We start from the raw sequence: 26568 nt of genomic DNA on the forward strand, positions 1-26568 counted from the left end.
CTTGTCCACTGGCTGCTGTAGTTTCAGCTCTGCCATCTCTAGTCTGCTCTAAGTAACGAACCATTTCCATGTCAGACTTCAATTATCACCCTCGCATAGAAGCTATAGGTAAAACACAGTGTCTTCTGAGTATCTTTTATAATTCCTTTAATGCAAAATTATCAAGATTTCCCTCTTTTCTTGAGCTATTACCCTTCTAGTTACTAGAGGATATAATTTATAATGATCTTAAAGCAAGCAGGTAATTCAGGGGTCTCCCTGATGACACAGAATATGTTAACCAAAAGTTTTAAACCTAAGCAAACTGGAAATGACTGGGATCTATTAAATGCATTAAAAAAAACTCAGGAGACGGGCTGTGCTGGGACAAGAGCCCCACAGTACAGACATCTGTGTCTGCCTGAAATGTCACAGCATACTCTGATGGAGAAGCGGCAGAACAGGAACAAGGCTGAGAGATGAAGGCAATGACTTTAAATCAAACAGTTTAATGTGTGTGATCACATGAAAGTGGGGGACATGCAGTAACACTCCACGTCATAGACACCTAGGATTCTCTTCCTTCAGCTGCTTGTTCTCCAGCACGGCAGTCCCACCGCTGCTCCCCGACCCCTGAACTCACTCAGCTATCCTTTTCTACTTCAACTACAAATATTCTGTTCCATTCTGTGCACATGAGTTGAGCTCCTGAGCCAAATCAGACCAAGGAAATTTCCTTTGTGCCCTCTAAGGACTCCCTCCAACTCAAAAAGGCAGAACAGACTTATAATCAGATCATCATTATCAGGGGAGATCCTGAGGGGCGGCTATATGGCTATAGAAGTCCATTAATTTTGACTCTGGAATGTCACTAGTATTACTACATGTGAATTTCTCTACTTAAATGATATTAAAATCTGCTTTTCGACAAGCAACGGTTATGATGCTAAGTAAGAATTAAGACCTAGGGACCCGGTTTGTGGGATGCCTGGATGGCTCAGTCGGTTGAGCGTCTGTCTTCAGCTAAGGTCATGATCTTGGGGTCCTGGGATGGAGCCCCATATTGGGCTTCCTGCTCAGTGAGGGAGTCTGCTTCTCCTGTTCCCTCCACCCCTCCCCCCAACTTGTGCTCATGCTCTCTCTCAAATAAATAAATAAACAAAATCTTAAAAGAAAAAGACCTAGGAAATCCTAAAAGGGAGTATGTACATAAAGTTAACCTGGAAGTGACTGAATCTGGCTAAGGGCTTCTGTAAGGGAACTGCCGTATTCCATAGTGGTGATGAGCTATGGGCTGATTGCTCTGCATCACATCTCACTAGATCTATAGCAGACCAGTCCATGCTCAGATAGTGTCTAGAAGAAAGATCATTAGCATCACGAATTTGCCTAAGGAAAATATGCGAGGTAATCAAAACCGTCCTTTCCTGGAAAACACCAACACGATGGCTATTATCAAAAGTCCACTTTCCAAATTTAATAAACCCAATACTTTTACATTTGACAGATTCACAACAGAATGGTTACACATTATATTATTTTCACATCTGTTTTCCCTATTATGAATAAAAATATTCCCAGTAGGGAACCGATGCAAGCATCCCTGTGTTCTGACCACAATAAAGGCACAGTCTGTATATTTTCACACTTGTCCAAATCTCTTGGAATAACCGTGACTGGCCTAAAGCCTCAAGCTGTTTGTAAGGTTTTTGTCACTTGTTTAGCTACAAGATTTTAATGAGGATCTTGCTTTCATACCACATTAACAAACATTCATATAATAATGATGTCGCTAATACTGCCAACTAATTTCTAAAATGGTATTCTAAGATATTCATAGAAATTCTTTGTCTTTCAATGTTATTTTAAAGCTTATATGCCTATATATAATTTAAATTCATTACCATTGAAGATTATAAAAAGAAAATTTCATGCACTTAAGTATATCTTAAGGAAATACAAATGAATATCAATAAACAGTAAGAACAGAGAGCTTAAAAAGTTATTTCAAATTAAAAAAACATATTTAGAGGTAACATTCAAGACTTTTTTCTTTAAAATGTCAAGAACATGGTACCTGTTCTTTTCAAACTATTCCATAAAATAGAAGAGGAAAAGAAAACTTCTAAAATCATTGTACAAGACCAGTATCACCCTGATATAAAGCCAGTAAAGACACTACAAAAAAGGAAGACTATAGGCCAATGTCTCCGATGAACATGGATGCCTAAATCCTCAACAAAATCTAAGAAAACGGATTTCAACAATACATTTAAAAATTCACAATAGTGGGATTTACTCCAGGGATACAAGAGTGGTTCATTAGTCACAAATCAATCAATGTAATACATTACATTAACAAGACAAGGGGATTAAAAACCATTTGATCATCTCAACAGTCACAGAGAAAGCATCTGACAAAATGCAAGAGCAAAGTAGGTTCCAAGGGAACATTCTTCAACATAATAAAGGTCATATATGAAAAGCCCACAGCTAATATCATACTCAATGGTAAAAAACCGAGAGCCTTTCCTAAAAATCAGGGACAAGACAAAGATGTCCACTCTCACTGCTTTTATTCATCACAGTATTTTAAGTCCTAGCTGTAGCTATTAGACAAGAAAAAGAAGTAAGAGGCATCCATACTAGTAAGGAAGAAATAAAACTGTCATTATTTGCAGATGGCATGGTATCACATGCAGAAGACCCTAAATACTCTACCTAAGAACTATTAGAAATGATAAATGGATTCAGTAAACTTGCAAGATACAAAACAAATACACAGAAATTGGCTGTGTTTCTATCCACTGATAATGATGTAACAGAAAGAGAAATTAAAACAATTCCACTTAAAATTGCACCAAAAGGAATAATGTAGAAATAAACTTAACCAAGGAGGTAAAAGACCTCTACCCTGAAAGCTATAAAACACTGATGAAAGAAAGTGAAGACAACACAAACAAATAGAAAGATATTCCAAGCTCATGGACTGGAAGAACAACATTGTTAAAATGCCCATCCTACACAAAGAGACCTATAGATTCAACACAATTCCTACCAAAATACCAACAGCAGTTTTTACAGAACTAGAGCAAATACTCCTAAAATAGATTTGAAACCACAAAAGAACCTGAACAGCCAAAGCAATCTTGAGAACGAAGAACAAAGCTAGATCACAATCCCAGATTTCAAGATATAGGATAAAGCTGTAATAATCAAAACAGTATGGTACTGGCACAAAAACAGACAAAAAGATCAATTAAACAGAATAGAAAACCAAGAAATAAACCCACACTTTTATGGGCAGTTAATCTCTGACAAAAGCGTTAAGAATACACAATGGGGAAGACAGACTCTTCAACAAATGGTGCTGGGAAAACTAGACAGCTACATGCAAAAGAATGGAACTGGACACTGTCTTATACAACACACAAAAATTAACTCAAAATGGATTAAAGATCTAAATGTGAGACCTGAAACCATAAAACTACATAAAACTCCTGGAAGAAAACATTAAGCAGTAATCTCTTTGATGTAAGCCCTGGAACACTTTTTTTTTTTTTTAAAGATAAGTCTTCTGAGGCAAGGGAAACAAAAGCAAAAATAAGTTACTGGGACTATATCAAAATAAAAAACTTTTGCACAGCAAAGGAAACCATCAACAGAATGAAAAGGCAACCTACTGAATGGGAGAAGATATTTGCAAAAATTTGATATAAAAAAATTAAAAAGCTTGAGAGGGATACTCAGATTTATTATCTATATTTGTTAGAACATATTTTAAATGGGAATTAAGATGTGATTCTGACAAAGCATTTAGTAGGTAACACTTGGGATATAGGTGACTTCTACTTATGTAAAACCAAAGGGCAATAACACATTAATACTGGGTAGGTTCTAAAACAGTTCTTGGAGATTTTCTGGGGGAAGACTGCAAAGTAGGAAGACTCTTAAGCTCACCTTGTCCCACAATACAACTAGATAGCATTCACATCGGTATAAATAACCCAGAAAATGATCCCAAGACTGGTAACAAACCCCACCTTGAAATGCAGAGAAGAGGCCACCTCAAAGAGGGTAAGATAGGTGAAACATAGTGGGGAGGGATGTCAGGTGTGCGGAGAAGAAAGAGAAACTGACTCTCACACTGGAGAGCCCACATGGGAAAGAGAAATTCCCATAACATTTGACTTTGAACACCAAAGGGGTCAAATTTCATGAGTTCTTACAATCAGCAGAGCTTTACACTGGCAACACTAAGCATCAGTTGGTTCAAGTTCTGGGAAAGCTGGGAGGGTAAGAGGAAACTGAGTCCCTATCCTTAAAGAGACAGCACAACCAAGACACAGCATGGAGGCAATGTGTGAAAAATGTCTGGGGCATAAAGAAGGGAGAGTTAGTTTAGTCATCTCAGGGCTTGTCCTGGAGGGACAAGGATCACTGGGGGACTCCTCCAGGGACAAAGGAGCTGGCAAGCACCATTTTGCTCCCCTGTGCCCTAGCATACACACACAGCTACCTGCAGGAACCAGCCTGACACCAACATTTGCCACCTAACTTGCTAACAGTTTGCCATCCCCGCACATGCAAATGCTGCTAACACTGCACCACCCATGACAGTGAGCTTCTACAGCGCTGCCTGCTCCAATACACTCTTGGCCAGAGCCCATCCAAAGCAGAACCACAGCCTGGCAGTGTACAACAGCCGTGACAGGGACAGCACCACTCTAAAGTGACTCCTGTCCTGGAGAGAAGAGAAGATAACCACACACACTAGTCCCAAATGCAACTCCAGCAGTGGCATGGGGGCAGACAGAAGTCTGACTGCAGGTTGTACCCACCAACAAAGGCTTCTCAGGGGACAACACAGGGAAAAGTGTCCTGCAGTCTGGTGCTACTCCACCCCTAGACTGAAGCAACTCAAGCCCAAAGTGGCCCGTGACTGGTCCACCAACACCACAGGAAGCAAACACTGCCCACAACAGGCAGAGAGCCACTGGAAAGAGCTGGATGGGAGGAAGAAAGGCCAAACCACGTTACCGGGTGAAGGCAACACACACAGAAGACAGCCCTGAAGTATCAAGTTCTGGTGAACATGGGACACTGACTACAGGGTACTCCAGGACCTCTTCTTCATTGGGCCACTACTTTCAAGAGCTGGAAACATAGCTAACTTTCCAGACACACAAAAACGGATATGGAGGGGCGTCTGGGTGGCTCAGTCATTAAGCATCTGCCTTTGGCTCAGGTCATGATCCCAGGGCCCTGGCATAGAGCCCCACAACAGACTCCCTACTCAAAGGAAAGCCTACTTCTCACTCTCCCACCTCCCCCCCTTGCTTGTGTTCACTCTCTCACTGTCTCTATCAAATAAATAAAATCTTTAAAAAAAAAAAAAAAAAACAGATATGGAGTTAGACAAATTGAAGACAGAGGAAACTGTCTTGTATGAAAGAACAGAACAAAATCATAGCAAGATACCTAAGCAAAATGGAGAAAAGTAGTAGGCCTGATAGAGAACTTAAAGCAATAAATCAGGGGTGCCTGGGTGGCTCAGTGGTTAAGCATTTGCCTTCAGCTCAGGTCATGATCCCAGGGTCCTGGTCCGCAACAGGTTCCCTGCTCCACAGGAAGTCTGCTTCTCCCTCTCCCACTCCCGCTGCTTGTGTTCCCTCTCTCACGGTATCTCTGTCAAATAAATAAATAAAAATCTTTTTAAAAGATTGAAAAAAATAATAAAGCAACAAATCACAGGGCACCTGGGTGGCTCAGTTGGTTAAATGTTTGCCTTTGGCTCAGGTCATGATCCCAGGGTCCTGGGATCAAGTCTCACTCGGGCTCTCTGCTCAGCAGGGCACCTACTTCTCCCTCTCCCTCTGCCTATCACTCCCCCTGCTGTGCTCTTTCTCTCTCTCTTTCCTTGTCAAATAAATAAAAGCTTAAAAAAATAAAGTAATAAATCATAAAGATAAACTCACTGGACAGTGAGACCCTTAACCAAGAGACAGAAAACATAAAAAAGAAAAACTCATAGATGAAGAACTCAATGAATTAAATAAAAAATACACCAAATGGAATAAATAGTGGAGTAGAGGAAGCAAAAGAACAAATCAGTGACCTAGAAGACAGAGCAATGGAAAGTAATCAAGCTGGGTAGGCGAGAGACAAAAAAAAAACAAAAAAACAAAAAAACAAAAAACCAACCCCAAAACCCAGAATAAAAATAGACTTAGGGAACTCAAACATAATAATATCTATCTTATAGAGATACCAGAAGGGTAAGAGAAAGAGGAGGCAAATATATACTTGAAGAAATAATAGCTGGAAACATCTCAAATCTGGGAAATCAAGATCGAGGAGGCACAGAATGCTCCAAACAGAATCAACAGGCCTACCTCAAGAAGCAACAAAAATCTCAAATAAACAACTTAACCCTACACCTCAAGGAACCAAACCAGTAGAAGGAAAGATATGATAAAGATCAGAGCACAAACAAATGAAATAGAAACTTAAAAAACAACAGAACAGATCAATGAACCCAGTCACTGGTTCTTTGAAAAGATTGACAAAATTGATAAACTTTTACCCAGATTCATTAAAACGAAAGAGAGAGAGAGAGAGAGAAGACTCAAACAAAATCAGAAGTGGAAAGAAGAAAAATAACAAAGGAATACAAATACTTATGAGAATATTATGAAAAATTATATGACAACAACTGGAAAACCTAGAAAAAAATAGAGAAATTCCTAGAAACATGTAAACTACCAAACCTGAACCAGGGAGAAATAGAAAATGTCAACAGACTACCAGCAGTGAAACTGAATCAGTAATCAAAATCCCAATAAACAAAAATCCATGACCGTCTAGCTTGACAGGCGAATTCTACCAAACATTTAAAGAGTTAATACCTATTCTTCTCAAACTATTTAAAAAAATACAAGAGGGAGGAAACCTTCCAAATTAATTCTATGAGTCCAGAATTACACTGATACCAAAACCAGATAAAGACATTACAAAAAGAAGGGAACTATAGAGCAATACTGCTGATGAACATAGATGGAAAAATGCTTAACAAAATATTAGCAAACCAAATCCAACAATACATTTAAAAAATCATTCACCACGATCAAGTGGGATTTATTCACAGGATGAATAAATTTATTCACAGGTGGTTCTATATTCTCAAGTCAATCAATGTGATACATCACATTATCAACAGGAGAAAGAATTAAAACTACATGATCGCCTCAATAGACGCAAAAAGCACTTGATGAAGTGCAATATTCATTCGTAATAAAAACCCTCAACAAAGTAGAGTTAGAGAGAACATACCTTAATATTATAAAGGCCATCTATGAAAAACCTACAGCTACTATCTTATTCAATAGTGAAAAATTGAGAGCTTTTTCCCTCACCACTTTTACTCAACAAGTATTGAAGTCCTACCTGCAGCAATCAGACAAGAAAAAGGAATAGAAGAATTGGTAAGGAAGAAGTAAAACTTTTACTCTTTGCAGATGACATGATACTGTATGTAAAAAATCCTAAATACTCCACCAAAAACCTACTAGAACTGGTATCTGAATTCACACAGGTCACAGGACACAAAATCAATATACAGAAATCTGTTGCATTTCTATACACTAATAATCAAGCCGTAGAAAGAAAAGTCAGGAAAACAATCTCATTCACAACTGCACCAAAAATAAGAAAATTCCTAGGAACAGACTTATGCAAGGCAGTGAAAGCCGTGTACTCTGAAAACTATAAAAAGCTGAGATGAAAGAAACTGAAGAAGACAGAAACAAATGGAAAGACCTTCCATGCTATAGACTGGATGAACTGGATGAACAAATATTGTTAAAATGTCCATACCACTTAATGCCATCTATAGATTTAATGCAATCCCTATCAAAATACCAACAGCATTTTTCACAGAACTAGAGCCAACAAATTCTAAAATTTGTATGGAGCCACAAAAGACCTCGAACAGCCAAAGAAATTTTGAAAAAGAAAAAACTGGAGGTATCACAATGCCAGAGTTTCAATTTATACTACAAAGCTGTAGTAATCAAAACAGTATGGTACTGGCACAAAAACAAACATATAGACCAATGGAATAAAACAGAAAGCCAAGAAATAAGCCTACACTTATATGGTCAATTAATGTTTGACAAAGCAGGAAAGAATATACAATGGAAAAAAGAGAGTCTCTTTAACAAATGGTGTTGGGAAAACTGGACAGCAACGTGCAAAAGAATGAAATAGAACCACCTTCTCACACCATACACATAAACTCAAAATAGATTAAAGACCTAGATGTGCGACCCGAAACCATAAAAATCCTAGAAGACAGCACAGGCATTAATTTCTCTGACAGTGGTTTTAGCTACGTTTTTCTAGATATGTCTCCCTGAGGCAAGGGAAATAAAACCAAAAATAAACTACTGAGACTACATCAAAATAAAAAGCTTCTGCATAGAAAAGGAAATAATCAACATAACTAAAAAACAACTTACTGAATGGGAGAGGATATATGCAAATGATATATCCAATAAGGGTTTAGTATCCAAAATATATAAAGAATTTCTACAACTTAGCACCAACAGAACCCAAAGAATTCAATTAAAAATGGACAAAAGACATGAACAGACATTTCTCCAAAGACATACAGACGGCCAACAGACACATGAAAGGATGCTCAACATCACTCATCATTGGGAAAATGCAAATCAAACCTATAATGACATATAATGACATATCATCTGACACCTGTCAGATGCTAAAATGAAAAACAAAAGAAACAAGTGTTGGTGAGGATGTGGACAAAAAGGAACCCTAGTGCACTTCTGGTGGGAATGCCAACTGCTGCAACCTCTATGGAAAACAGTATCAAAGTTCGTCAGAAAATTAAAAAATAGAAAAAACAGTATGATCCATTAACTGCACTACTGGGTGTTTACCCAAAAACTACACAAACACTAATTCAAAGGCATACATGCATCCCTATGTTTACGGCAGCATTATTTACAACAGCCAAATTATGGAACAGCCCAAGTGTCCATGGAGAGATGAATGGAAAAAGAAGATAGGGGGTGTACGTAGGTACGTATACACACACACACGCGCACGCGCACGAATATTATTCAGCCATGAAAAAGAATGAAATCTGGCCATTTACCACGACACAGATTATTATGCTAAGCAAAATAAGTTAGAGAAAAAAAAAATTCCATACGATTTCACTCACATGCAGAATTTAAGAAACAAAACAAATGAACAAAGGTAAAATGAGACAAACCAAAAAGCAGACTCTTAACTATAGAGAACAAACAGATGACTATCAGAGGGGAGGTGGGTAGGGGGATGGTTGAAATAGGGGAAGGCATTAGGAGTACACTTACCTTGACAAGCACTGAGTAATATACAGAATTGCTGCAATTCTGTATTGTACACCTGAAATCAATATAATACTGTATGTTATCTATATTGGAATTGAAATTTTAAAAATTATAATTAAAAATAAAATATGCATAAAATTTAAAAAATAAGTAAATAAGTAAAATGGTTCCTTTACAAAAAGATTTTATTTATTTATTTTTAGAAATAAATTTTAGAAAGATTGTGTCAGCCAGGGGTGGGAGAGAGAGAATCTCAAGCAGACTCCACACAAAGTGCAGAGCCCGACATAGGGCTCGATCCCACCACCCTCTGAGATCATGACTTGAGCCGAAATCAAGAGTCTGATTTTAGGTGGCTGTTTTGTTGGCCTGTTTTCCTATTTTCCCATGTAACTTCATAATTCCTTTAAAGGTATTTAAAGGTGTTAATAATAGCAATAAGAACAAAATAATAACGGCAACTAAAATACGGTGGGTGTTTATTATGTACCAGATACTATACTGAGTACGTTTATTCACTTGAATTTTGTAAAAGCACTATCAGATAAGCACTATTATTATCTTCATTTACCAGATGTCACATTTAGGTTATGTTACATTTCTAAGACCACAGAGCCTGGCACAGACTAGCCTAGCAACAGGCCTTTCCTCATTCTGCAAAGAATACTTGTAACTACTACTGAATCCCACTTACTCCTTCCACAATAAGAACACACACAAAAGTCTCCACATCTAGCTGCAATTTCCATGGTCACAGAGGAAACTAAACCCAGGCCGGTTAGCTCACAGGAGGTCGCAACTGAGAAGTGGGGAGTGAGCGGGGGTGGCTCAGCACACCCCTATCAACACCACAGGAAAAAATAAGCTGTAGGCTTGTTGCTCAATTTTATGCTACTTAGCAGCAATCATCTGAAATAAGTAACATCAGGTCCCTCACTCTCTGGTCCCATCCTGTTTTCTAGAATTCCTATAAAATATATTTAAATACTTAAAATAAGTATTTTATGCACTAGAAAGTGGCTTCTCCAAATGGTATACAATGAAACACTGAATTCTGTGTGTCAGATTTTAAGTGCTACCAGCACTTGAAAGGTACACATTAGCATAGGCTAGTGCTGCTGAACGAAACACCCACCCAGCCCATCTTTTTTTAAAGAGACTGCTGCTAAGAGATGCTTGAAGTCTCCCCAAATCACAGTATCCATTGTCATTAACAATAGCAGAGGTGGAGGACGTAGACAGTGATAAAGCAGGAGAAATATAAGTGAATGAGTCTGGTTCATGCTGTACATTTTTCTTACATATTCCCTCTCTGCTCCCACTGCCTCCCAAGTTGAAAGAGCTGTCCATTAACAGCACTGATCAAAGCAGCTAACAGAGCAGCACAGCTCTGAACATGGAGGCTTCCAGGCTTCCTTGCCATTCTCCTGGTGGGTGCTCCGCCCTCCCCCACCCCTCACGAGAAGCATCATCACACAAAAGTAGAATCAATGCTTTTAATAATGTAAGTAATGCAAACAATAAACTAACCCGCCGTACTTTTTCCCTCTTGCAAGAGGTTTTACAGTCCCTTGTGGGCATGAGTATGAGCCACCACTGACCATTTACCACAATTCCCAGAGGGTCCAGGGGAAGGACGAGCTGCCTTGTTCCGGACTTCTGGGACAGTAATGGTGAGAGTGGGAAGGACTTCACAGGTCATTTAATCTAAACTCTTACTCAGTTCGGCAGGTCCTTGTTAACCATCTCTCTGTTTAAACACTGTGACAAAAACTCCTTATCTCCCATGGTAGCCAGTTCCTGTGTGTGTGTGTCGCATGTGTGCTGTGTGTTGGGGGAGGATCTATGGGATAGGAAAAAAAAAAGCACAGTACATCTAATGCTGCCTCCTCCTCAAATATTACAGGAAATAACATCCTTCTTGCTCCCTTTTCCTGGTTCAGAGGCAGTGTGAACGTGGCTCTCTCCTCCCTAACTGGATATGCTTTCTAGAGTACTAACAAAACCTGGGCACCCCCCTCATAATCTTCTCGTTTGTCAAATTTATTTATGTATTTAACACCTTGTTTTGCTGCCAAAAGGATCTAAAAGAGGTTGGCATCTCCCTTACAAAACACTGACGTAAGTTTTGCAAATTCAAACACAGCAGGCAATTAAAATATGAAAATGATTATGGCTAGGCATTTCTTAACAAAAATGAATATATAAATACATAGATATCAAAAAATCCTTTGGAGGGAATCATTAAGAGAATGACTCATCACTAGCCATTCCTCATTCTACTTTTCCTGAGCTGAAACAAAAAAGGTTTTACCTAAGTAAAAAATAGCCTTTGGCACCATTGAAAAACACTTAATCAGCATTCTTTTACTCTGTCACATCAACAACGAAAGGAGTAAAATACTATACCATGAAATACTATGCAGCCACTAAAAAAAAAAAAAGTACATTAACAGGAAACGATCCCTAGGACTCCAACTGAAAATCGAGGCGCAGAGCAGTACAGTGGAGCATGTTACCATTTCTGCTTAGAATACGCCTCCATCAGAAAGGATGAATACCCAACTTTTGTATCAACATGGATGGGACTGGAGGAGATTATGCTGAGTGAAATAAGTCAAGCAGAGAGAGTCAATTATCATATGGTTTCATCTGTGAAGCATAAGGAATAACATGGAGGACATTAGGAGAAGGAAAGGAAAAGTGAATTGGGGAAATCGGAGGGGGAGATGAAGCACGAGATATTTCTGAGATTTACTCAAACAAACTGAGGGTTTTGGAGGGGAGGAGGTGGGGGGATGCTTGAGCTTGATGGTGGGTATTAAAGAGGGGCACGTACTGCATGGAGCACTGGGTGTGGTGCATAAACAATGAATCTTGGAACACTGAAAAAATAAAATAAAATTTAAAAAATAATACATTCAGGTTTGTGTATGTGTGCATATCTGTGTACCTATACAGACAGATGTTTATACAAACTCCAAAGGGCTGGAGAAGAACAAGGAAGAAAACTGGTAATTGTGGTTGCCTCAGAGAAGAAAAACTGGGGCTCTGGGGGGCCAAGAAATAAAGAGACACGTTTGTACTGTGTCTGGGTAGTAGACACATGTGTCAACCTTCCAAAATGTAATTTTAAAAAAAGCAAGCGAGCAAGCCATAGCTCTGCGTGGAGGGGAGAGTGGAGTCCGGTTCAGACTTTGATGAACAGAGTGAAAAAATCCACTGCAGTTTCCTTCTTAAGCAAGTGCTTTTCCCTGAATGCTGCGCAGCAACGACTGGGTGGGGAACCCCTCTATATCTCACTAAGAACACCCCACCCCGTTCATCACACTCTAGGGATATTTCTGCACATATGGCTTCTTTTCATTAAATGCTAATTGTTCTCAAATACAAATTTGGACATTCCTTTTCACAAAATACACAGCTACATAGATCCTACTATTCCCATTATACCAATGCCAAGCGAAAAGCACTATTCCAAGGTAAAATGACACTATCAAAAGTCACACTATTGGCTTTCTTGTAATTTAACACGGTCACACCAACTGCCAAAACGGAAGAAATCTGACAATAACATGCGCTACCTTATTCATAAAGAGGTCCAAACTCTCAGTTTTAAAAAGAAAAAAAAAAAAAAAAGAATAAAAGACATGCTATGCTAAATTTAATTAGACATTTACTAAGTGTAGTGTCCCTAGTTAACAAGGCAAATCGATCCTTTCAGTTCTGGCTGCAGTTTATTTAAAGACTTTACAATTTTACTACTTAAGAGCAAGTCCTATGGAGGTGTTATCTCACCATTTATATTTTCACAACACTTATGATATTGCTATCACACTCTTAAAATAAATGAAAAGCCCATGCCACATTTCAGACCAATGTAATGCTACAGACTCTATTTTTATTTCTAGAAATAAACATTAAAATAATTCGGTATTGCTCACTTTATTCTTGCAACGTTGAACATTAAAAAAAAAAGTAAAACAAAGATTTTTTTTTTTTAAGTCTCAGGTATACTTGAAAAGCAGAAGTCAATCACTTGGCTTTAAAATTAGGCACTAGAGAAACACAACATTATAAAATTCTCACAACAATAGCATTTTGTGACAAAATTATTATGCTTTTAATTTTCTATTAAATTGTGATTTATTAGCTTGCTACTTTAAAGATTAGTTTGTGTACAGAACGAATTTAGTGGTGCATTTAATGAGACAAGAAGGTAGAATGATGAACACGAAAAGATTATTTCACATTGTAGAGCATGAGCTATTTGATAATTCTAACATAGTACAAAAGACAGCTTCTCTCTAGATTGATCACGGTTCAGTTAACATCACTGAATATCTAATACCTCCAACTCAATTAATTCTCACCTGATTAAGATCAGACTGATATTCAAACTAAATCATCTCTCCAGTCAAGTAGAAATCAATATTTCTGATTTTACTTTTAAATTACAATAGAAAATAAAATGCACGCATCTTCAATATGCCAAGAGTAGCTTTTCTATTCTGGTCTACCACGGCATGGATAACACAGTTGATTAAAGAATTATTCTAATTTGAGCACCGATATGTAGCAGAATCTAATTTGAACACAGAGATGGAATAAAGTAATTAAATATATCTTATACAGGGCAAATAGAAAATTGACATAAAGTAAACTTGACTTCTTTAAAACAAACCTCACTATTTATCAGCTCAAGTAGTTAGGAACACGGTCTTATTAAAGATTGATTACTCTGACAGAAGAGTCTTATTTCAGACACAGATATATACAAGATGGAAAGACATGGTTCTTTTTAGATCATACTCTTCCTACCATTGTGACCTCCAAAAAGCATGCACCTACCTAAAAACGACCAAGCAGGACTTTTCTAGAAAAAAGACATACGGACTCATTTTTGCTAAGCAGGATAAAAAAAAAAAAAAAAAAAAAAAAAAAAATCATTTTTGCAAAAAAAAAAAAAAAAAAAAAAAAAAAAAAAAAAAATCCAGTGAATCCTAAAATAACAAAATACTTACATATTTGGAACTCTTACTACTTGAAGAGGACTCAAAATAGATTTTCCTACTCTTTATTCTTTAATGCCACTTCAAATTTAAGACGGAACAGAAGAGTAAAGCCAAATTATTTGTTGGATTGGCTGAATACGAAGTATTGCTTTGCTTGTTGGCAAACTCAAAATTTAGATGAAAAGGACAGAAAATTCTCAAATTTTAAACAATACACTGAAGAAAGTAAAATCACAGCTAAATGTACTACTAGAATTGAAAACAATAATACAATTTGGAGAGTACTTACTGTGTGCCAAACATTGTGCATTACATACATTTACTATATATTATGTATATATAATATAAAATAATTCTATGATGTACTTTAAAAATATGAGGATATAATTTATATAAAATATATATTTCATATACATTATTCTCAAACCTCACAAAATAGGTTTATTACTGTGCACTAAATAACTCCTGGTGCTACCTACCTTAGATGTACCTTTTCTGGTGTCTTAGACATATCAATCCATAGAAAAGAATATGAGGAACAAAAAATTATGCAAACTAGTCTGGAAATAAAGATTCCCCAAACCATACCCTATGAGAAACAGCCACAGAAGTTAGTTATATATGATAGTTAAGGGCATAAAAGTTTAGATTTTATGTTAAGATAGGGTACTCTCCAAAGGCTTGTAGAATCTGGTGCTGGGCTGCCTGGACAACTTGCAGGCACACAAGCAACTTGGAATTTGGGCCACTTGTATGTTATACAGAAAGGGACAGTTTTTGCGTTCATGAAAGACTATTTTTATTGAATCACACAGACATTTCAGTTTGATTTTCTTAACTAATGACTGAAGCACATTATTTTTGGAGAAATATTTTGTGTGTGTGTATGTGTGTGTATGTGTATTTCTCCAAATACATAAAGTAACAGTGCAAGCAGACTGTAATGAACCAGTGCACATGTCCCCTTGTTTAAAGGAACAGCGGTTACTTCGTTCCAGATACCCTCTTTGCCTTACAGGAATGGAAACACATCATTACCAGATCTGAGGATTTATACTGCTTTTTTAAGCTGGAGTTTTTGTTTTATGTAAAATATCACAATTTTAAATAGTTTAGCTAACTTTGTTTTCTAAGCCAATGCACAGAGGAAAAACAAAATATGTCCACATCAAGGGCCTTGGTTGGAAAGCTGATGGTCTGTGCCATTGACCTCAAAGGCTTTCTAGAACACTTCACCTCCAGAGTAATTATGCACATGTGGTTATCCATTCAAAAACTGGGAGGAGACAAGATGGCAGGGAAGTAAGAGGAGGTGCCGTTTCAACCTGTATCCATTCAAAAACTACTATCACTCATTTGACAACTACTGAAGCAGAAGTCTCATAATTATTCTAAGTAATGTAGCTGCAGAAACAGAGTAAGGACAGACTCCCCAATCTTGCCATGATCCTGTGAGACCATCTCCGTCATGATGGATGTAATGCATTTACTTCCTTTTAGGAAACAACAACAGGGAATCAACATGGGCCCTTAATTGAAAGTTTACACTTCCTTTGGGTTAAACATCTCTGTATGCTCCAAGAAGCACTGGCGGTAAGAAGAATGTTTCATCTGAGTGGATGCTACTTTAAAAAATAAAGTATTACTAAATTACCAGGCACTTGGTATACTAACAAATCATCTGTCTGCTGCCCTCAGAAAGTGTCTAATGGAGCAGCAAAGCAATGACACCCTGAAAATGTTAAACAATACAAAATAAAACTGCAATTATGCAAAAATGACAAGTATCAGATGACAGTAAAAGACCGGCTACCCAAAGAGGGCATGTGCAATGACTGACAAAACCAGACCACACGTGAAAGGGCACACCTCAGACTGCTCGAAAGCAGCACGTTAAAGGGCTACTCCCCCCAAACCCCACCATTTACAAACATGGATGGAAGAACTCCAAGAAATGTAAAACAGCAATCTTTCTTTTCCCCCCTACTAGTCTATTAAGCAGTCTGTGAGTAGAAAGGATAAAATGAAGACTTCTTTAAAGTATACCTAATAATTTTACATTCTCAGAATCCAATGTAATAGCAGTTAATTATACTCATGCATAAAGCATTGTGGCAAAATCAAACAAAGTCAAAAACATAGGGGTTGGTCTTCACCTACTTAACAGACACTGCTAAATAAGAATTTTACTTTTGTTCTATATTTTATTAGTAACTTTCATTAAGGTAATAAAAATAAAATATAAAGTATAAAAGTAAAAAAGGATTCAGAAATGTTCTGTTGTAAGAAGTAGAGAAAATAGCTTTCACAAAGTCTTATGTTAGATTCCACAAAGAATATTTTTAATTTTAAAACAGAATGTCAACAGAGTTGATTGAAATAAAGAGAAATAAATTAATGCTCAATAATTACTAAGGAAGTTTTGTTTATGGAAATGAATAATTCAGTGTTTTACAAAGTAAATTCAAACAGCAGCTGCTTTGCTGACATTAAGCTTTCTCAAAATGTACAAACTTTAAAACTAGAGAATCATCATTTTTTTTTTTTTTTAAGTCAAACAGAAGTTATTTTCTAGGTCTTCTGGTTTTAGTATAAAATATTACATGGTTACAAAAGTAATCAACCAACCATTTAAGGAGTCTCAGCATTACATTCTTCATGGGAGGTATCTGTCACATTCTCGTTAACTCAATGTATGCATAATTCCTGGCTTGTTAAGTCTTAGAACAGCTGGGGGAGAAAGGAATTCAGATTTCTAACAATCTGTTCCCAATCCACTTGGTCCTGGGTTTTATTCAGATCTCAAAATAAATCTTATGGTTGCCTTTAACTCCACAGCAGCTCCAGCTCTGTCTCTCCTAACTACCACTCCGTATATTGGATAGAACTCTTCCTCCTTCCAAGAGAAATAAACTCAAACTTAAACACACTTTAAAAATATTGCACGTATTACGAATTAAGTTCCTTTTTACTAAAATTATTTTCCTTTTTACTAATATTATGTATCTATAGCTTTTATCCAAAACTGTTTAATCCAAATAATTGATCCACACAATCACTATCTCATAAAGGCAGCTAATAGATATGGAGACTTAAAAAATAATGTTTCAAGTACCCCCAAAGATCTGAAATTTGAGCAAGACACTTGCCAACAGTCACAGAAGACAGAAAGAAAACCAGGTCCTATTTTCTTAAGATTATTTGAGGCTTGTCCATTGTGTAAGGCAAACTGTAGTCTGCAGTTTTAGTGCATGATGAAAATTTAGTAGATTACAAAGAGTATTTTTTTTTTAAAATGAGAGAAAATAGGGGCACCTGGCTGGTTTGGTGGGCTAAGCATCCAACACTTGATTTCGGCTCCGGTCATGATCTCAGTATCGTAAGATGGAGTGCTGAATCAGGCTCCCACCCAGCAGGGAATCTCCTTGAGATTCTGTCTCCCTCTCCCCTCCCACAATCTCTCTCAAATTAATAAATAAATCTTTTAAAAGTGAAAGAAAATAGGAAATATCAACATACGCTATGCATTTCCTCTATATAAACCTATATATCTAGGGGCGCCTGGGTGGCTCTGTTAGTCAAGCATCTGCCTTCAGCTCAGGTCATGATCCCAGGGTCCTGGGATAGAGCCCTGCATCAGGCTCCCTGCTCAGAGGGGAGTCTTCTTGAGATTCTCTCTTTCCCTCTGCCCCTCCCCCTGCTCATGCTCTCTCACTCTCTTTCTCAAATAAATCAATAAAATCTTTAAAAAATAAAAATTAAAAAATAAACCTATGTATCTATATAAATATATTTCTACATACAAAGTCCTATTCTAGACACTTGGGACAAATGAGTAAAACAAACTCGGGGTCTCTGACCTTGTGAAACTTATCCAACAAGAAGACAGATAAGAGAAATAATATTGTACAGTATATTCAAATATGTAACATTTGGGGTGCCTAGATGGCATAGTTGAGCATCTGACTCTTGGTTTCAGCTCAGGTCGTGATCTCTAAGTTGTGAGATCGAGCCTTGCAGCAGGCTCTGAGCTCAGCGTGGAGTCTGCTTAAGTTTCTCTCTCCCTTTCCCTATATCCACCCCAACACCATGTATGTGCATGCTTACTCTCTCTTTCAAATAAATAAATCTTTAAAAAAAAATATATGGTCTCTGTCTGTCAAATAAATAAATAAAATTAAAAAAATATATATATGGTAAGAGTTATAGGGAATAAAGGAGAGAGTAGTAAGGTACATCATGGGGGTATGGAGATAGTGGGTTGTATTTGATGTAGGGCCATCAAGGTAGGCCCCTCTGAGAATTCGAGGGGAAGACCTTAAAAGAAGTGGAGGAATGAATATCATCATTTATACATCCAATGACAGTGTAATATAAATATTTTAGTTTCTAATCCTATACATAACAAACAAAAAAAATTTATAAGGAAAACAGACCTGAAGAAAGAATAAATGTAGCTAAAACTAAATTTCAAGACTGGATTCCCAAGCACAATACAATCCACCAAAGAGAAGGCAATGTTATAATGTCAACAAAGTTGCTCTTGTGGGACTCGGACAAGGGCCTTAATTTTAAAATGTCACTAAAATGAAAATAAAGACTAGAGACAAAAGAGACATATAAAGAGTGATTTAATATCTTAAAGCAAAATGCATGTATTGAAAAAAAAAATTCACTAAAGGTATTTCTAGGGTAGCCAAGTGTGAAATAGCATTCTCTATTCTTTCTAGAGTCTACAAATTCTTTTGTTTTTCTAAAAAAAAAAAAAAAAAAAAATCAATAAATACCATCAACTAAGCATCTCTGCAACTTCTGCCTGGGTAACAAAAGAATGAAGAGATGAGTTTTGTTAATGAACCCAAGCCTAATTTCTAATATAATAAGCTCCTTCAGTAGTAGGGAACATGAGTATTGACTGATGTTTTGGAATGACAAATCTGGAAGTAACTATTATATAATGTATGCACTAAGGACCTATGTCCTCTGTTTTTTTTTTTTTTTTTTTTTTTTCAGTCAGAAAACACAAATATATTTCCTTAAAGAGAAAGTGGGAAAAATAATGTTATATCATGTTAAAACTATGTTCTTAATTCATAAAAATGAAAGAGCATGAGCAAATTAAGGATTTCTGGTATTATTACTTTATGTTGACTTTCACTTACCTATTCAGTTTCCATTCATGCTTTAATTTGCAATTAAAGAGGTTTCTTTTTATTTATGAAATACAAGCAGTACTTAACTTCTGATACTTATCAATATCGATGTAGCTATACAAATACTTGTTCTTACTTATTTTATAAAATCCTATGAAAAATTTTCTCAAATCCAGCTGAAATGGTTAGTAAAATTTATTTCTCCTATATTATAGAAGTGAGAAATTCATTTCATATGACAAAAAGGAAATTTTATCCCCAACTTTTGCTATTTAACTACATAATATGCAACTTCAAGCTATTCTGTAAGAAAATAAGGCAATTACAGAAATTTTTGCATATGAACAGGGAAAAGCTGTTTCTGTTTTGTTACACACAACAAATGAGTCAGGGTCTCATAACTGCAATGCCAGTTCTGGAACTTTTTTGATGGAATTAATTTATGTTACTGCCTCAGAACTGCCACTGATTAAAGATGCTTAATCGGTATACAAGTTATGGTCGATGAGATCCAGTGAAAGCAGTTCTACCTAACTGGACATTAATTAAAAGAAAAAAATCACTAACTTCACATTTATTTTACCAAATTAAAATGAATTCTTCAAAAAAAATTACAATTGTCCTCTTCCCTTATCCGAAATTCACAGTTCAAAATTAATCATGTATCCAAATACATAAGGTCTTAGAAAGAAAATTAACCAGAGGTCACAATGCCAGGGTCCTGGGATCAAACCCCACATCATGCTCCTTGCTCAGCAGGGAGCCTGCTTCTCCCCTGCCTACTATTCCACTCCCCCTGCTTCTGCTTGCTCTCTCCCTCTGTCAAATAAATAAAATCTAAAAAAAAAAAAAAAAAAATTAACACAGGTTTTATAGAACTAAAGGGTTTTTCAGTTAAAGATACATGTTTTGCTGTAAAACTCTGTTGTAATACCTTATATAGAAACCTAAGACACAAAGCAAATTTTTGTTAAGAGCTGGATGTCTTAGTAATGTCTCAACTCATTGACCTCAAATTTAACATGTCCAGGTTCCCTGCTTCTTGCAAATCATCTGAAGTAAAACTTTTGACATCATCACACTTCTCTTCGGGGTCATCTTTCCAGTCACTAAATGCTGCTAATGTTTCCTGTGATGCTTCTCATTCTCACTGGCATCTTCCCTGAAATAGGCCCTCTGCTTATAGCTTAATGAAAGGAAAAGCATCCCCTTTCTCTAACATCTCTTCCACCCAGCCATCCCCCATAAACAGAAAAATCACTGGTTTTCTCTCATGTCACCAGAGGCGTGACAAAGAAAACAAAGCCTGACAAGATTACAAAGACGCAACTGTATTGGAACTACTGCAGTTCCAACTTACCCTCCCCAAAAGTTCCTGTTTCTAGAGGAGACTTACACTAAAGGTGTGATTAGCATCATATGGATTTAAGGGAGGACTGACTTAAGATTCAAAATAATCTCAATAATATGGTCAACCAGGGCAAAAAAAGAAAAAAAAGAAAAATTTAAGGTGAAATTTCTCAGGAATAAATGCAAAGTCCTGCATTTAAAGAAATCCTTTCATGTTTTAGAAGAGGATGGCAAACAAACTCAATGTGATCCAACAAAATGAAACATGATAGAACACCTAAACCCACGTTAATACCAATGTCCTAGTCACAGTGGCACGAGCTCACAGGTATCTGTGCTCTTCTCTGGGGACCACATATTTACTTAGATGGATTTTGACAAATAAGCATGTTCCTAAAGAAAGATGATCAGGAGACTGAAAGAAAAACCACAGTGTGTATATAGTTGACCCTTGAATATGGGTTTGAACTGTATGTGCCCACTTATATATGGATTTTTTTCATTAAGTATAGTACTATAAATGTATCTTCCCTTATGACTTTATTTTATTTTAAAGATTTTATTTATTTATTTGACAGACAGAGATCACAAGTAGGCAGAGAGGCAGGCAGAGAGAGAGGAGGAAGCAGGCTTCCGGCTGAGCAGAGAGCCCAATGCGGGACTCGATCCCAGGACCCTGAGATCATGACCTGAGCTGAAGGCAGAGGCTTTAACCCACTGAGCCACTCAGGCGCCCCCCCCCCTTATTTTAATAACATGTTCTTTCCTCTAACTTAACTTTAAGAATATAGGATATAGTACATACACAAAATATGTGTTTACTGTTTTGTTATTGGTAAGGCTTCTGGTCAAGGGTAGGCTAATAGTAGTTAAGTTTTGGGGGAGTGAAAAGTTATACATGGGTTGTCAACCATAGTGGTAGGGGTGAGGATGTTGGCATACCTAACCCCCACATTATTCAAAGGTCAACTGTATACACCATGTTATGTACTAACTACATCTTGGAAATCTACCCAGAGTATGCATGGGAAAACACAGAAATTTTCAAGTTACCCTGAAATGAGCTCAAGAAAGGAAATGAGACTATGATTAGTAAAGTAGGCCTAAATAAAATCTTGGAGGACCTTGAATATAAGACTTTAGACTGGATCCTAGAGACAGTGGAGAATGACATGAACTTAACTGTATACTTAAGAAAGTTTTACCTAGCAACTTTTAGAGTAAAGTTCGGGAAGATGAAGGAAAATAAATTTTCTAGATGGGGAAAGGTAGTCTATATGCTAATAAAACAATTCAGACAACAGATATTGAGGACAATTCTGGGGGAAAAAAAGGATAGTGCAAGCTCGTAAACTCTTCCACAATAAAATAAACAAAAGGAGTTTCAAAAGAGGAAAAATTGTCCAACTTCCACAATGCAAGGAAAGAGGCATATGTAATCTCATACCTAAACTTCAAAAAAAATAATAGGAAAGAAAGACTGGCAAACTCAGCATGGCGAGGATCAGCGTGGCATGGCCACTGGTCCCATTTCCACCCCTTAGAACACACTGGGGGATGAAAATGAATTTTAAAAAGTGCTAAGAATCTCCACTAATAGCACTCCTTATTTTTGAGAGCAACAGACCAAGGGCATAAATAGGAATCCTAGAGAAGAGTAAAAAACAAAACGAGACCCCTTAGAATAAAAGCCTCTAACCACATTCAGAGGATCTCAGCAGAGATAAAAAAAAGCCCACAGTATGCCATTTTCAGGGCTCCACGCTTAATAGTGAGGATAACCCAAAGGTAACCCCATAGGAAAAAAGGAAACATTCCTGAAGGCTATTTAACAAAAACACTGCATTGACCAGTATCTTCCTTTTCTCCGCTCCCTCCAGGCTTCAGGAAAGTACAGAGAAGAACACCTCAGCTCTCACACTATAGCCCACAAGGGAAGACAAAGATATCAGAGAAAGGTTGAGTGTTAAAGAGAATTCACCCACAATTTCAGAGAAACAGCAGGGCAACTCTGCAAACATACCCTAAGGGAAAAAGATTCATCTCAAATGTCACACTATATAAGAACTCAATAAAAATATAAATTCAAGAAAGCTAGACTTCAAAGAATGGTTGAGAAAACAGAGTGAGATTCAAGAGGAGATAAAAATCTAAATATCTAAACAGATGTATAATATGCCAATATACTAGAAATACATAAAAAATAGACTATACACAGCTAAAAATTTAAGTGAGAGACTTTGTAAGAATGACTTTAGATAATCATAGTAAATATGGAGGAAAAATGTTAAAACTTAATGCAAACACAAAGAAAACCAAATGTGATAGGCAGCTTCTCAGGTGGCCTCAAATTATCCCAGCCTCCTGGCATCCATACCCTAGAATAAACCACTTCCCTTGAGAACAGGCTAGACCTAGCGGTTTCCTTCTAATTAAAGAACAGGCAATGTGAGGTACAGGATGTCACTGCCATGGATAGGTGACAAAAGAGCCTGACTTTTGTGTTGTTACCAGAAGTTCTCTAGGCCTTCCCAGTTTGCATGCTCTAATGATAAAAACTGCCATGAGGGAGAGACTTGTGGCAAAGAACAGAGGGGCCACTGGCCTCGGGACAACCGTGAGCAAGGTACCGAGACTGTCAGCACAATATCCCACAGAGGAACTGAATGCCGCAAACAACCACTGGATAAGCTTCCCCAGTTGAGGCTTCAGATGAGATTGCAGATCCTAAGCCAACTCTGTGACTGCAGCCTTGTGAGAGACTGAAATAGAGGACCAGCTAAGTCATGTTAGAGTCCTGGCCCACAGAAACTGTGAGGTAATAAATAGGTGCTGTTTTTAGCCACTAAGTTTTGAGGTAACTTGTTACATAGCAAATGGCATCAAGTGGTAACCCTGTTTCAGTGTTCTAAGGATCATTGGTCTCTCCGAGGAAGAGAATTCAAAAAAAGAAAAAATATTTTACATAATTTAAGTTTTCTGAAATGAAGAATTGAATCTGCAAATCAAAAAGACACTGTATATTCCAAAAAGAACTGACAGAGAATAACCACCTAAGATATAGTCTATAGACCTAACCCAAGAATTTAAAAAAGAATTTTTCTATTATCTAAGAAAAATCAAAACTCCTACGGCAGTTGTGAGGTGGGGCAGGGATGAAAATCAAGCTCAGAATTCCCAGAGCAACATTCAATGTCAAAAAATACTAACAGAATGTATACAAATTTCTGAGGAAATTTGAACTGACAATTTTATGTCATGTATGAGACAACAAGCAGTCCTTTCCAAACATGATGGATATCTAGGATTCTAAAATGCAAAGATTCTTAAATTATTTGACAATGAAATCTAGCCAATCAAGCAATGAATCAAAACAAAGAAGTAGTAAAAGGTGAAGTGATGAGCACTGAATTTATGGTTACAGTAAAGAATGGAAGTATTATAAATGTCAACAATATAAAAATAACTTAGAAAAAATGGAACCTAAAAGGTGGGATGTGGAGAAGTATAATTTCACCTTCAAAGCAGAGAATCAACTGATACTGCCCCAAACTAGAATATGAACTTTAAAACACACAATAATTCAGCTTGTTAATGGCCTTTATATAATTTTTTCTTAAGATCTGAGGCACATTCAGCAGTAATATATTTTTCACCTGAATTTCAGCAACTCGTTCAGTTTCGTTTTGCTAAATTCAACTTTAAAAAATAGTGATTTTTATATAACCCATTCTGTGTATGTTCATAGGGATACCTCTATTTATGAATGGGGAGATTAGGATAAGTTTTTGGAGGGGGTTTCATCCTTTTTTTATTCCTTATTTTATATAAATGGAGTATTTATAATTTGTAGTAAAGATATTTTTCTAAAAAATTAATAATAACATATGGGGGGAGTAAATAATGAAAGCCTCAACTGGCAAGGAGGTATTGAAAATAGAAATTTTCACATAGTATTTGAAAGATTCCTGAACTGGGACTAGTAATCCTCAAAGGCTCCATTTGATGCTAAGTTTCCAAGATCGCAGAATTTCCCCTCTACTAAAGTCCAGGCAACATAAAAATCCCTGTTTTCTATTATATCAAAGTCTAGATTTCTTTGCTTGGCTTTCAAGAAGCACCAAAATATGACTCCAAAGGCAACCAGTTTTACACAATTAGGCCAATCTGCTCACTGTCTCATAGATACCTTGTACTATATTCAGCTTTAATGTTTTAAATCCTATGTGGGATATCTTCTAAACAGATGGATATTGAAATGCTACCAATTTATAGGCTATTTCATCCTCAACACTTAATAAGATAAAGAGACTTGAGTTTTAAAAAGCTATCTAAATCTAACCTAGCTAAAACATCTATCTGCTATTTAAAAATTCTTCTTAAACTCTTGAAAGTCAAAACATTTTTTCAGAATTTCTAGAGCATTCAGACTTTTTTATATAAAAACTCTAAATTAATGCTGTGTAAATCTGTTAGTCTTAACAAATTTAAAAACCCGAAAGAATAAAAAAGTTTTAAATATTAGGTTAAATATATTTAGTTGGAAAAAAAAACTTAAAAGAAAAAATCTTAAAGTTTTTAATTAAAAATAAAATGAAAGGGTGATATAAATAATTCTAATTTGAAATATGTTCTTAAACCTTTGATATGGTCTTCCCTGTCAAATAATTCATACTGGGTATTTTAAAAAGAGAACTTTATGCATTTATATAGCATGCTACAGTTTACAAAGTATTTTAATGCTCATTTACCTCTAAAAATAATTTTACAATTTTAATTATCCACAAAAGGACAATGACCACATTAAAAAACCAGAAACTAGAAAAATGAAAATTTTAATTGTTTCAGTAAGAAACAATTTATGAAACTTCATTGATTTATCACAGAAACATTTTCATCAAAATACTCTTTACCACGACAAACCTACTTTTGCAAGTAAGCAACTAAAGCTTTATTTGTTCTTCCTCTCATCCATGATTAAAATATTTAGATTCCTTGTTTCAATATTCCAACACATTCAGAATGGTAGCTGTAATTGTTTTTTCCCCTTCACTGTAATTTTAAAATCTAAAATTATCTTTAGCTGACTTCTTGTGTAAGACCTAAAACTTTATTAATAAACCCTAACATTTAATGTTATATTTACAGTAATGGGAAGGAGCGTAAGTCATGTAAAGAGGAATATGGGTTAACTATAGTCTCCTAAGAACAGGATTTTCAGATATTTCTACCACAAGATGGAGATAAAGTAGACATATTTACATATGTCTAAAAGATATCATTTTTATTAAAACATTTGATGTCATGTAGTTCATAACTGGAAATATAAGCTGATCTTTAAGATAAACAGAAAGGTAATACTAGTTCATATGACATCAATTTCAATTAAAGTTATTTCCAAAATATTCTTTTTGATAAAAGAAAACATAAAGACATACCATGTTCTCATGTCTCAATTCATTTTACACAGGAAACTAGCAGTATATTAAGATTATTTTTAAACATTCACTGAAGATGATTCATATGTCCATACCCGTGCTGTCCAAAGAACTTTCTACAGTAACGGAAATGAACAACAGACTGCATTATCCAATGTGGTAGCCACAAGCCACATGTGGCTGTTCAGCATTGTGCCTAGTGCTAAGAAAAATTAAGTAACTAAGAGGACTA

General features: G+C 36.3%; 1 protein-coding gene across 2 annotated transcripts in view; it reads right to left on the reverse strand.

The window, feature by feature from the left end:
- LOC111155186 (C-X9-C motif containing 1) overlaps nt 1-26568 on the reverse strand; it is an 85724-nt gene that overhangs the window by 7187 nt on the left and 51969 nt on the right. The gene's annotated exons all lie outside the window — the stretch shown is intronic.

The sequence above is a fragment of the Enhydra lutris genome, unplaced genomic scaffold (assembly GCF_002288905.1).
Source record: "Enhydra lutris kenyoni isolate GAN:26980312 unplaced genomic scaffold, ASM228890v2 scaffoldscaffold39, whole genome shotgun sequence".
Taxonomy (NCBI): Eukaryota; Metazoa; Chordata; class Mammalia; order Carnivora; family Mustelidae; genus Enhydra; species Enhydra lutris.